Here is a 12,341-nt window from a genome sequence, read left to right as displayed (position 1 = left end):
CTTCCCTTTCCTTCCTCCCTTCCCGCCACGCCGCGCGCTCGAGCACAACCGCTGCGCCTCGCGCCGGGGGGGGCGGAACGACCGACGGCCGCGCCTCGCCTCGCGCCCGAGGCGGGACGGGGAGAGCCAACGGCCGCGCCCGCCTCCTCACGGCCCCAGGGCGGCGAGCCCCGCTCATGCTGCGGCCGCGGCAGGTGCTGACTGACCGCCGCAGTCCATCCTTCTCCCCAGGCTTCAGTGCCCCCAGAAGAGTTGTCTAGTCTGATGGCAGTCGCCCCCCGCCGTAATTAGAGGGCTTGCTCGATGACGGCTGTAGAGAATCGAAGCGCGGCAGGCGGTGCATGCCAAGGTGGAGTCGCAGCCTTGCGGGCTCCCTGCCTGCGTGCTGTGTCAGCAGCTGGGCCCAGCGGTGCAGCAGAAGAGACATGCAGATTCAGGGTGGAAGGCTGGCATCCTTCGTTGCCATCAGGACCAGTGCTTCTCTCGGAGGCTGAATGCATCCTGCATGGGATACAGGCCATCTGCGCGTCCCCTTTTGAAGCTGCAGTCACCAGTGGCGAAGGCAGGCAAGCCTAGTCAAGGTTCACACCGGGAGAAATTTAGGATGAGGCTTCCTGGCAGATTAAGTGGTGAGGTGCCCTGGGGAACATGTTCTTACCCTCCTTTTGTACCAGCCCTGGTGCTATTCCTCACTAGGTGGTAAATAGTCTAGTAGGTAAATAGTAGCTGAGCCAACCAAAAATTTAGGGTATGACTTAATTTGTTTTTAATTAAAACCCCCCACATTTATTAGTGTTTCAGATGCACAAAAGGAATTTACAGTCTCAGTCTTTCTGTCTTGCTGTTGTCCAAGGCTGAGACACATTGGTTGCTCAGACAACCTTGAAGCAAACTCCAGGAATTTCACCCTTCTGATTGGACCCAGCAACCAGAACACAGTGCTTTTCTTGGTGAAGTTTAAGCAGCCATTACTGTGAATAATGACTGCTTTTTCTTTCTTTTTAAAATTATTTTTGATTTTATATTTTGCTAAGTGCTGCCAAGGGGACAGTTTCCTGCCCTCTTGTTCACAGCTTTCTGCTCCCCTTTCATATCAAATCTGATACTTCTTCTCAGCACAAGGTGAGTTGAATCAGGTCATTGATCTGCCAGGAAACTTCCTTTTTCACTGCAGACTTTGTTTCCCCTGCCAGATAAATTCACTTTGCTGTTAGGTGAGCTGTGGCTAGCTCTAATGCAACACAAGTGCTGGATGTTCAAGCGGGGTGGGAGGGAGCAGAGCCATCCAGTTAGTTTAGCTGTGGTCAGACCTCACAGGCAGCTTCTGCAGTTGAAACTGGACCTGGTGGATTGCAAGTGGCCTACAGCCAGTGTTGCCTTTCCTGCTCACATGCTCCTCTCCATGAGCCAGTGTTAGAACTCATGGGACTGCATGGAGGAGCTGGTTCAGGGAGCTAGTGCAGGTGAAAATTAAATGGTTTATGTCTAGGGTAAATTTTGACTATTGTTAGGCTTTAGCATTTGGATAAATTAGAGTTTTTTTACAGTTCTTCTGTAACAGAGCTACCGTTTCAAACTGGTGCCTCAGGTATTTTTTTAAGAGTTACTTCACAGCTGTAAAAGCCACAGAATATTTTTGAAAGCTTTTTTATCTGATGGAAACTGCCTGGGAGAAGTATGAGAAATGAGTACACCCTATTGGCTATGTTCACAGCCAGTCTTTCCAAAGCATTGCTGAACTACCACCACTAATTCCAGCCTCTTGCTCAGAAGACTGTGTAGCAGTATTGCGCTGTGGTCCTGCAATGGGCTTTCGGAAGAAGAGTTTTCCTATGTAACCTTTTCTTCTTCAGTTACAACTCTGACTTTCTCACATGGGCAGTGGCATTAGTTCTGTAACTTTAGTAGAGAATCATAATCAGCAGCCTGGAGAGCTAAAAGCCTCAGGTTAATTGATCATGAGCGTGCCCCAGTAACATTTTGAAGGACCTTTGGCTGCCTTATTATTCGGAACTAATTTTTTTAAAAGCTTATGAATTTTCACACAACAAATACTTGGTTTGCTGGCCAGCTTTTTCACAATACATTGCTCTTCTAAGCTATTCCTTGAGATAAACCTTTTCCACTGTCCTCCAATTACAGGCTCCTCGTAAAGGTTTTCAGCTCTACAGAGATTTCAGTCATGAGCTAGCTAGCTTGCTGAGACAGTTAAATTTCACAGGCAATATTTACCGATGCTTAATCTAGCAATGGCAACTAGAATTCAACAGTTTAAACAGTAATTATGTCAGCATTACTCGGCATTTGGCTAGCCACCAAATTTGAAACAAACTACACTTCTTCAGTTCCTGTTATTTTCTCTAACATTTACCAAGCCCTAGCTACCTATGTTTATAGTGTTCCCTCTGATACTTTTGATTTAGCACTAAGTTTTGTTTTGTTCTCTAAAACCATACAAAGCAAAGCCCTGTTAGGAATTAGTCTGTGCTGCCCACTGGGACAATCTGTTTTTCTTCAGTAATCCCATGGGGTGAAGGTGTGTTAGTCCACTGCTAGATACAGTTTTGTTCGTTCAAGTATTTCTCATTACCATAGCAGTTTTAATAGGTAATTAAGTACTAATTCATATGTTGTTTGAGGTTAATATATCATGAAATGTGTCACATATGATGTGGCATGACTTTGAAGTGGCTAGTGCTTTTCTGGTTTTTAAGTTATTTTTGTGAGGCAATTACTAATCCAGGCAGGTTATTTTGTGCTTGACTAATGTTATGGATTGCCATAGTGTGTGTTGATATTTTTGCTCCAACAGCTGTCACTTTGGCTATAAATTGCAGTATGTAAGCTTCAGTGTTTTTGCTGAACCAAGTATCAATTTAAATATTGTTAGCTTAGGGACAGGGAGTGCTTTTTTATTGACTGAGTTGTTTGCTAGGTTTTATAGTTCAGTAAACCCTATTTAACAACTTATCTTCCCTTTTTTTTTTTCCATTTAGCTACTCTAAATGCAGATTTTTTGGAGAGAGCTGATGGAGCTTCCTGTGACAGGTTGACACTTGTTCAGTGTTACAAGAGGCATACGTGCTTGAGCCTGTGCTGGAAACTGGTCAAGGGCTTGGCCCCATGGGCAGTCGGCAGTGCTGTCCTGTGCTGGATGTTGCCCATGGGAGCTGGCTCTGCAGAAGGCCTCTCGCCAATGTTTGGCACTGCCCAAGCACCCCTTCAGAGCCTGCACAGCCGTAGGCTGTGTGTCGAAAAGGTGCTGCTCACAGCTGCTCACTGTGGTTTCAGTGGGTGCTCAGTTAATGAGTTTATGACTTCCCATGTATGCTCCACTTCTGTAGTCTCCTCATTTCCAGCTTTCAGTCTCCTAATGCTTTGTGGAAGCACTTGAAAAACAGATACCTTTCTGCTATAGCTCCATGATAGCTGACATTTGTGGAACTCTTTCTTTTCTCTGCATCAATATCCTCCATGGGGGATGGATCGAATTTCAAAATGCCTGTCGAGGGCATAAGGGACTGTATTTCTTGTTATGTAGAAGTGATTTTTTCCTACATTATGAGGCTATAATTTAAACTTTTATAATTAACTTCTATAATAAAGTTATATATAAACTTAACTTATATAATGAATGCCTAAGTATTTGGAAATGGAGGCTCCAAAATTAACCATCCAAAATCAATTAATATTTTTAGCAAAGTATTACTAACTTTTCCATTTCTTACTGTCACAACTTGAATCTGAGCTGAATCTTTAGTTCCAGCCCCTGTGAATGGTGCACAGGCATACTAGGAGAGTTAGTTGCTTAATATTTGCAGGGTACAATGAGCTATGATTATGTGGTGCTGATTATTTGCTTGCTTCTGCCACTGTGGCAAGCAGTACCTAGGTTGCCCTTGGCTTCAGCTATGAAATCCTAATTGCTCAACACTTGCTTATACTCAGCTTTAGACATTAGAATCTGTTTTATTAATAGAAATTTGTATTTCATTACTTTTATTTACTACTCTCCTCTTTTCTCAGTTTCTGTGCTCTACTGTCTCATTTGCTTTTTTCCTGCTTACCTCTATTTTCAGTTCTTTGTAGGGGGCTTGTTGCTACAGTGCTCATTTGCACTATCCCCAGAGCAGGAAAGGAAGGAAAAAATAAAGAAAAGCTAAACCTTGTCAGATGCTATAGAGGTCCTTAGACTTGGGAAAGAGACTTCCACTCCGCAGGTTCAGACACTCGAGGCTTTGCAGGGTTTGTCAGCAGGCAGGGGTATCTTGCTTTGATCCACGAGATGTCACCAGAGGGTAACAAGTAACTGGAAGTTTGTATTAAATTGGGATTCAAGCTCACTGCGCTGTCAGTTAAGTGGAAGGTAAGTGGACAGAGAGCATAGGAAAGCCCAGCACCCCTTATGCTGGCTAAACATAGGATGCTCCAGGCTGCAGCATCTTCTGTGCAGACAGCCTCCTCTCTTTTCTCTTCCATTTTCTATTTTTTTATGGTTTGATGGAAGACCTCGCTATAATGGTACAAGGCAGCATGCTCCATTCTAGCTAGCTCAAGTGACAATAAACATACCACAAAACAACACTTACCTAATTACTGATGAATGGCAGAGAGATGGGATTCAGAGTGGATGACTTGTGGCTTCAGTGAACCTGTGTAACAGGTCAGCTGGGTTTGTTCTTTTCTTACCTGTTTCACCTGACCCTTCCCACTGAAAGCTCCAACTGGGTATTTTTCAGGATTGCTAAATTGAAGTCTTCAGTCTTCAGTTTCCAGTTTCAAATGCCTTTCTGTCCCATTTTCAAATTCACAGCTACTACAGTTGCTATTAAAAGTTTATTTGCTTTATTACCACAGTGTTTCTGTAAGGTTGCAATCAGATAAGACAGGTTGACCTGATCTAATTAATTGGTGCTGCCAAAAGGGGTGATTCTGTTTCCCTCTCCTCCTTATGTGGCCTCCTAGCTCCACTACCTCCCTTGCTCCAGCTCTGGTGCTCTTCTGACACTTCAGTGATGAAGTCAGCTCACTAAGCCAGCAGAAAACTGTATTTTGCTGGGCAAGTTCTCTGCTGACTCACTGAGTAGAACTGTCTCATCAAGGGGTCATATTAGTACCAACATGAAGACTGATGCAAAGGAGGGAATGAGGAGATAATAAGCAACAGCTTGATCTCCTTTCCCTACATGCTACATCTCAAATTCTCCTTCTGTTCCCTTCCCACTTGGGAAGGGGTGCAAGGTGTCTATTAACCAGGCAAAATATTTTTTTGTAAATAACCAAGTTCATAGTCTGTGGAGAGATAAATCACTGAACCTACTCATGGCAGAGTTCAAGCCATTCCATTTTTGTCCTCCCTGTCTGGCAGAGGTTCAGGAGATGAAGGTCAGTGAAATACGTGCTCTGGCACCACTTAAACTGTGCTAACATCAGCAGTTTATTAGTGTTTTTTCAGATCTTTCCCCACTTCTGAGAGATGATGCTTACAAATTTGTAAAGCATCAGGATTTCTAATAGGCCAGCTAGGTGAGCTGACTTGCTGGTCCAATCTGCAGCTGATTTGACACCTCTGTTCACTGAAATATTTTGCAATCACCAACCTCCAAAAAAGTCTCCTTCAAAGTGAGTGACCCTGGAATTTCCAAGAAAGTTTTGTCTAATGGATTACCCAGGTCCCTCCAAAAAGCAAGAAGTCTAGAAGTTACAGGGTGCCTTTACTTTGCTGCACTCTGTCACAAGCTCTTTTACCTTCCTTTATGTTAATGACATTGCTTTTAAAAGATAAAAAAGGTGCAACCTGCTGTGAATAAACATGCCATGACTTGTTAGACAAAACCATATAGATAGTCCAGATTTGTATGCTGCACATATAGATATCTAATAGTGTAGACATACAGGAGATCTGCTACACTCCACAGAAGATGAGAGGTGTGTTAGTAGGGTATCATGAAATGACAATACTATTACTATGTATGCAATTAATAACGATTGATCTTAGCTACTCCGTCGTGCATATCATAACTCAGTAGTTTAGCACACTAGTTAGAAGCATATATGGTATCTTGAGAGGGGACCTGGTCTTCAAAAGCCTCTAGTAGCTCTAGTTGGAGATCTAACCATTTTACTGCAAAGCCAGAAGTCTTGTAGCATACATATAGCAGGCTGTGAGTGTCTGTCTTCCCAGCAGCCTGCATGGAAAACTGGAGCAGAAAGTGGAAGAAGGAAAGGGAACCTTTCCTCTGTTCTGCCTAAATGTATTGGATCTAAAACCTCCTAATGAAACCTTTCCATTTCAAGAAATTGGCATTTTGCAACAAAGAACTTGTTTTGCTAGAAAATTGCCCACCAAATCTCCTTACAATACTGTGTTTGTTTCTAGGCTATTGAAGTTAAAAATCTTAAACTACTTTGTATTGAGTGGTGAGCTTAGACTTAGCTCTCTGCTCATTTATGACTGGCTAAAGAAATTCTAGGTGAAGCTGTCTGAATCATAGTGAGACTCATCTTTCTGTTGCAGAGGTGTTAGAAGCAACTGGTATGAAACTCTAGGAACAAAATTGTAATATTCTACAGTGACATGCGAGAGATTCCTGGTGTTGGATGGTAACTAGATTCCTGGCATTGAGCCAATCTTCATCTTCCTTCGATGGACATGGTTGGGATTCATCAGAACAGATGTGCTCTTCAAGATCAGTGAAGGGAGCTGTCAAAGCTCAGGAATTATCTCATCTCCTAATACAGAAACTCCAAAGGGAGCCTTGCTCAATTCTCTTTCATGGAGTTGAGAAAATGTTTCCATCCCATAAATAGATTTTGAGTTCTGTTAGTTCATTACAGATACACAGCCAAACTCATTCCAGAGCTATGCCAGCAGAAGTTAGTTCAGCATTCAGATAGTTAGGTTAGTACAGGTTTTGCAGTCATTGCAAGCAAGCTACTTGCTCTCTCCTCTCTGCTGAGGGCTTGTTATCTCTCAAGAACTGAAGTGGCCAAGGGGAGATGAAAGTATAAGGATTAAGCAGAAAGCTTAGCTGAGCCTTGACCTCAGGAGAATTTAAAATTACTCCTTTCCACCAAATTTTGACTTTGCCATTTTTTTTTATTCGTGATGGAAGAGTAAACGACATCCATGTGTCCAAATCCAGTGGTTTTTTTTACCCACTAACTTTAGGCTTAAATCAGATGCAGCATAAAACTCGCAATGAATTTATGAAATCCTCTGAAGGAGACACTCAAATCAAACCCTACTTGTATAATTTGAAACTATCCTACCATCAAGGCAAGCTTATACTCAGCAAACTTTTCAGAGGCATTACAGTATGAGCAACATTCATAGATGCTGCCAACAACAGCATCGAGTGATGGAATGTGCTTATCAAAGAACTGTGTTTTCTTAGAAAAGGGGAGGGGGGAAAAAGAGGCTTTATTCTCACAGCCTTATTTGCTGAGCAGTAGCAAACTGAACAGACAAAATCTGCCATCTAGTTTAGTCTAAGGGTACTCCATCCTCTTTCACAGGAATAAACTGCATGCATAGGCTAGAAGATAGTCACTGAGTAATTGCTTGTCCGTCAAAGGGAATATTCAAAACCTCAAGAAACTGCACAGAGTGACTGAGGTTCTGTGGCTTATTCCTCTTGTCAGGGAGTCTCTTCAAGGCATTCTGTGGTTCAGTGTAGAAAGGAGAAGCAGAGGAAAGCTGTTTTTTGTAGCGTTCTCTCTAAAGTAACTAGAGGTCTAATAACTTTGGTGTGTTGGGCTGTCCTCTCCTGGAAGCTTGGGATGGATAAGAGGCTATTGCAGAGCCAAGGCTTCCTGTCTCTTCCAAGAAAGAAAACAAGTGGATCAAATGCTAAGTATTGCCACAAAAATAATGCAAAACCCTTCACATCAGGAGGCCAGTAGCTTACTTGCAGTTGCCACTCACACAATGGTTAAAGGAACCAGAATTTTTGAAACTTGTTCAGATGCATAATGTGATATGGCTGCCATGTTAACTCCAGTGGGAGTGAGAAGAAAACCGGATGCAGTTGTTATTTCAGGGGCACAGCAAAGTTATATTAATAATTTCTATAAACGTGCTTCAAGAAAGATGTGAAGCAGTTTTCACATTTTAAATGCTAATGTACAACAGGCTATGTTGCAAGACCATATATTTGAGATTCAAGAGATTTCAAATATCCTAGAGCCATGAAGTTCACTTGGCAGCCCTGAGAGAAAATATTGTCACAATACTGACCCTAGAAAATGTTGGCAGATCATGTTACTGTATACATGGAAATACTGGTCTGAATGAAATCTATCCTACCAAGTGGTGTGCCTTTTGCTGCATGAACCTCCTGTGTTTTTCAGTAGTCAGCACTGCACTGCCACTGGAAATGACAGAGTGTAAAATGTCATGGATTATGATCACCAAATCCTTTGCCTTCCTAGAACTTTCTTCAGCTCTGTCACCTTTCTATAATAGAAACACGACATCTAAAATTAAAACAGATATTTGTATGTATGTTTGGTACTCATGTTTATGTGCACATACAGTGTAGCTGGTCAGAATGTGGATTTCTGCAAGCTGTTAGGAAAATAAATTAATTATTAAATCAGTAATTTCTGTGATGTAATGTGATTTGTCAGTAGCCAGAAGGACAGTGGAAAGCCCTATCTTCCTGAAATCAGGTGGATTCAGTCAACAAGGACTATTTTATTTGCTCAAAGTTCCACACATTTTTTTAAACTACTTTTAAGCCAAAAGTTTTGTGTAACAATTATCTCACCAAAGCTCTGTCATTGTGTTTGCTATTTCAGTTGCAACTTCGATCTCCTTGCTGGCCAGTGTCCTGCCCTTCACGTATATGCACCTCTACTACCTGTACTGTTTTCTTGCTCAGTTACTGGGCCTTGTTTTGGGTGGGGATACATAACTATGTTTCCCTACATCCTTCTAGTATTCCAGCTACCTGGTTCCCAAAAAAGGAGTTAAATTATTTCCTAAAGTATCAGACATGCTTGAAATTTAGTGCAATACATACTAATATTGATATGTTCTTTTGAATTACATATGTTGAAATGCATTTTGATTATATATGTGATTTGATTGCATTTTGCAATAAAATTTTAAACATGTTTTAACAGAAAGATATAAAGAGCAGTGTTTGCATAAATAAAATAAAATAATACACTAACAATTGAATCATACCAGCATGCTAACAATCTTACAAAATTTTGATCTCTTGCTACCTAAGGTTCATATAGAAAACATCTACATAAGTCATCTGTTTTCAAACAGGAGAATTCTTTTTCTCTTTTAATTTCTTAAAGACAAGAAAGGTTTTAGTCTTGCTTCCTAAGATCATAAGGTGATACGACTGTGGGTTGTGTATGTGCATATATGTCTGTGTCTGTTCTTTCCTTCCCCTCCCTGTAATTTGAACCTGTTGGCTACTTTCAGACAAGTTTCAGAAAGGGTCATAGGTCTCAACGGTATTAGGTTCCTACAAGTTTCGTGATAATTGCTAGCTGGATGGGAATAAAAAGACCCCTTAAGTGCCCCAACTAGCAGAAAGGTTGCAGAGCTATTAGATGCCAGTGTATCCACATAATGGAGATTCCTTATGAATTCTGATCTCTGATTATGGTAAATACCATCCAATTTATGATTATGATTTATCATTTACCATATGAATTGTACAAAAAGAGAGGAAATCAGTTCTTGTACTCATAGGAGTAAGTATTTAATTCTGTAGTCAAAACTCCGTTGTAGCAGATTGCTTTCAGCCTGATGGAGAATTTGGCACTTCAGCATGTCACACAGTGAAGATGTCCTGACAAGGAAGAACAGAAAATCTTCCAAAAAGTACCCAGAATTGGCATTTGGGGAAAACTACAGGATTTGTCCTTCGATAACTATAAAAGATAAAATAGGCAGAAGCCGTGTAGAGTTTGTTGGCAAGTTTAAATCGGGTTTGGTGAAGCTGGGATTAGGGAGAAAGAATTTCCTGCCATTTTACATATGTAGCTTGTTTGGTTGGATAAGGGACTAAATCTAATTATATCTTTCTTTCGAGTGTGAAGAATGATAAAGCAAGATATTATATTATTTAATTAAAATTGAAATATCTTTCAAAGGACTGAAAATAGTACATTGATCTTCAGCTCTTATTATAGGTCACAAGTTACAGTAAAATACGTTAAAGAAATTGTTTTAAATATGTGTAACAAAATATTTTGACTGTTTTTAGAGTTCAGAGTTGACAACAAAATTATGAGGTTAAAGGAGAAAAAAAAAGTCATTTTAATATTTTGAGGTGCATTTATTCTTCCCAACTGGAACAGTCCAGACTTCTGAACTTCAGGAATTTTGAAACTTGCTTTCTAAGAAGCATACTAGATTCTTCTGTGTTGTTCCTGATAGCTAACAGATAAGATTTGGTGTGCCAAATTCTCTTCTTGTGGGTGTAGACTGTTGGAATTTAGCAAGCAGTATCCTTGACAAGGCACTAGAAGGAACTAAAGTCTCTCACAATTGTATTGTTGAACAGAGTAAGTTTCTGTAAGTAAAGTAAAAGTAAGCATAAGTAAAAACTGTTGAATATATGTAAATGTTAAGACCAGCTCACACCAGATATACTCAATCACTTTAATCAGTAAAATAGCAGAAATACTGGTAAGAAAGGGTAAGCTGTTCGTTAACCTTAAACATCATGTCCCCCAAGTGCTTCAGGCATGTTGCTATGCCACATTACAAATCTAAACAACATCTGTTCTGAAAGGCAGGACCTCAAAACAAATAGAAATTCACATTTAAACAGTAGTATAATCCTTTGAGACTTCTGTGTCTCTAATAGATAGGTGTTAGAGAAAAAGATATGTGAGACTGAGACCAGATACCATCCTAAAACATAGCTGAGTTTATACTTTGATCTTCACTAACACTGGTCTTGTTGCCAAGGATAACTTCTCTCTACTGCATGTCTCCTGTTGCTTTTTCTAATTCTGTGGTTTTAAACTAGAATTTTACTACTTAATATCTTATTCTCTCATGCTCTTGGGCCAGAACGTTGTTCTTTGTTAAATGGAACCACATTGCTTTAAATGGATTACCTAGTTATCAGAATGAGATTGTTTTATATAAGCCTGCAAGGCACCTTATGTTATTAAAAAATGATGGATAGAATATTAGAAAAAATGCATAGAGCCCCATAAAAAAAAAAACAAAACCAACTTGCTAGTTAATCTTTATAGGCCAGATCTCAGCAATAGGAATGTGAAGTTCCTGTTCCTGTTTCAAGTTAAAATTCCATACTGAGGTGAGGTTTGTAGTGGAAGAAAATATCTTTACTAGATCAGCACATAATTTTGAAAATAATTGGCAAGCTTTTGGGTAGTGAGCTGAGCTTTCAAGGTTTCATAATAATTCTAGCAATTGTGTGTAATAACATTAATGATGTGATCTTTATAATAACATTTTTTGATCCAAAGAGCTCAGCACCTGTGTAGTCAACCACATGTTTAAGTAACTTTCTTGTATTTGAATGAATGAACTTGGCTTTATTTACATTTGAATAATCATTACTGGTGTTGTGCTCCATGATTTATGTCACTGTTAAAACATACATTGGTAGATCAAGCCCTTCTTGTAGAAGAGGAAGAAGAAAATATAAAGAACTACCTAGTATACATAAAAGCAAGAGGACTCTCATTTTGATGCCAAAGAGGGAACTGTGAGGAATGACACTTCCATACACCATCAATGCGAACTGTATGAAGTCTGTATGGGGTGTTAAGGAATAAAAAGATGTAAGCAGAGAAATATAAGTAAGTGACTGCTTTAAGGAGACAAATGAGATTTTTTTCAAGTGACCCAGAAGATGGTCAAGTGATGAAAGAAGTGCAGGGACACCACTATAGTGCATTTTAGATGGTTAGTGCATTGATAGCATTGCAGGTCTCAAGGACCGTGTGAGGGCAATCTGGGGGTCTAACGGCTTGTACTCAGTGAAGGCTGGAAGGAAAATGCTATTTACCATGAGTAAAGGTTTCAAGGTTAGACCATAAATGTGTCAGTTAGGAAAAGGAAAGAATTTCTGCTTTGATTGTACTTAAATGAAGATTGGCTTATGTCTAGGAGGAACTACACCTAAGAAAGGAAGAAGCAGAACTTTGAGATATGGAAAGAATGTTTTCACTGAAAAAAATGTGAGCAGAAAAAATGCAGTCCAGCAGGAAAATAAATAAATGGTGGAGTGTTCAGCACAAAGCTCATTGTAATGATGGTGAGGACAATTTTAGGGACCCTATAAAGCATCAAACATATGTGGTAAGTAAAAAAAGAAGTATTGCGCAGA

This window comes from Ciconia boyciana, chromosome 8 (genome assembly GCF_034638445.1).
Source record: "Ciconia boyciana chromosome 8, ASM3463844v1, whole genome shotgun sequence".
In the NCBI taxonomy this organism is placed as follows: domain Eukaryota; kingdom Metazoa; phylum Chordata; class Aves; order Ciconiiformes; family Ciconiidae; genus Ciconia; species Ciconia boyciana.
This window is presented reverse-complemented; position numbering follows the sequence as displayed.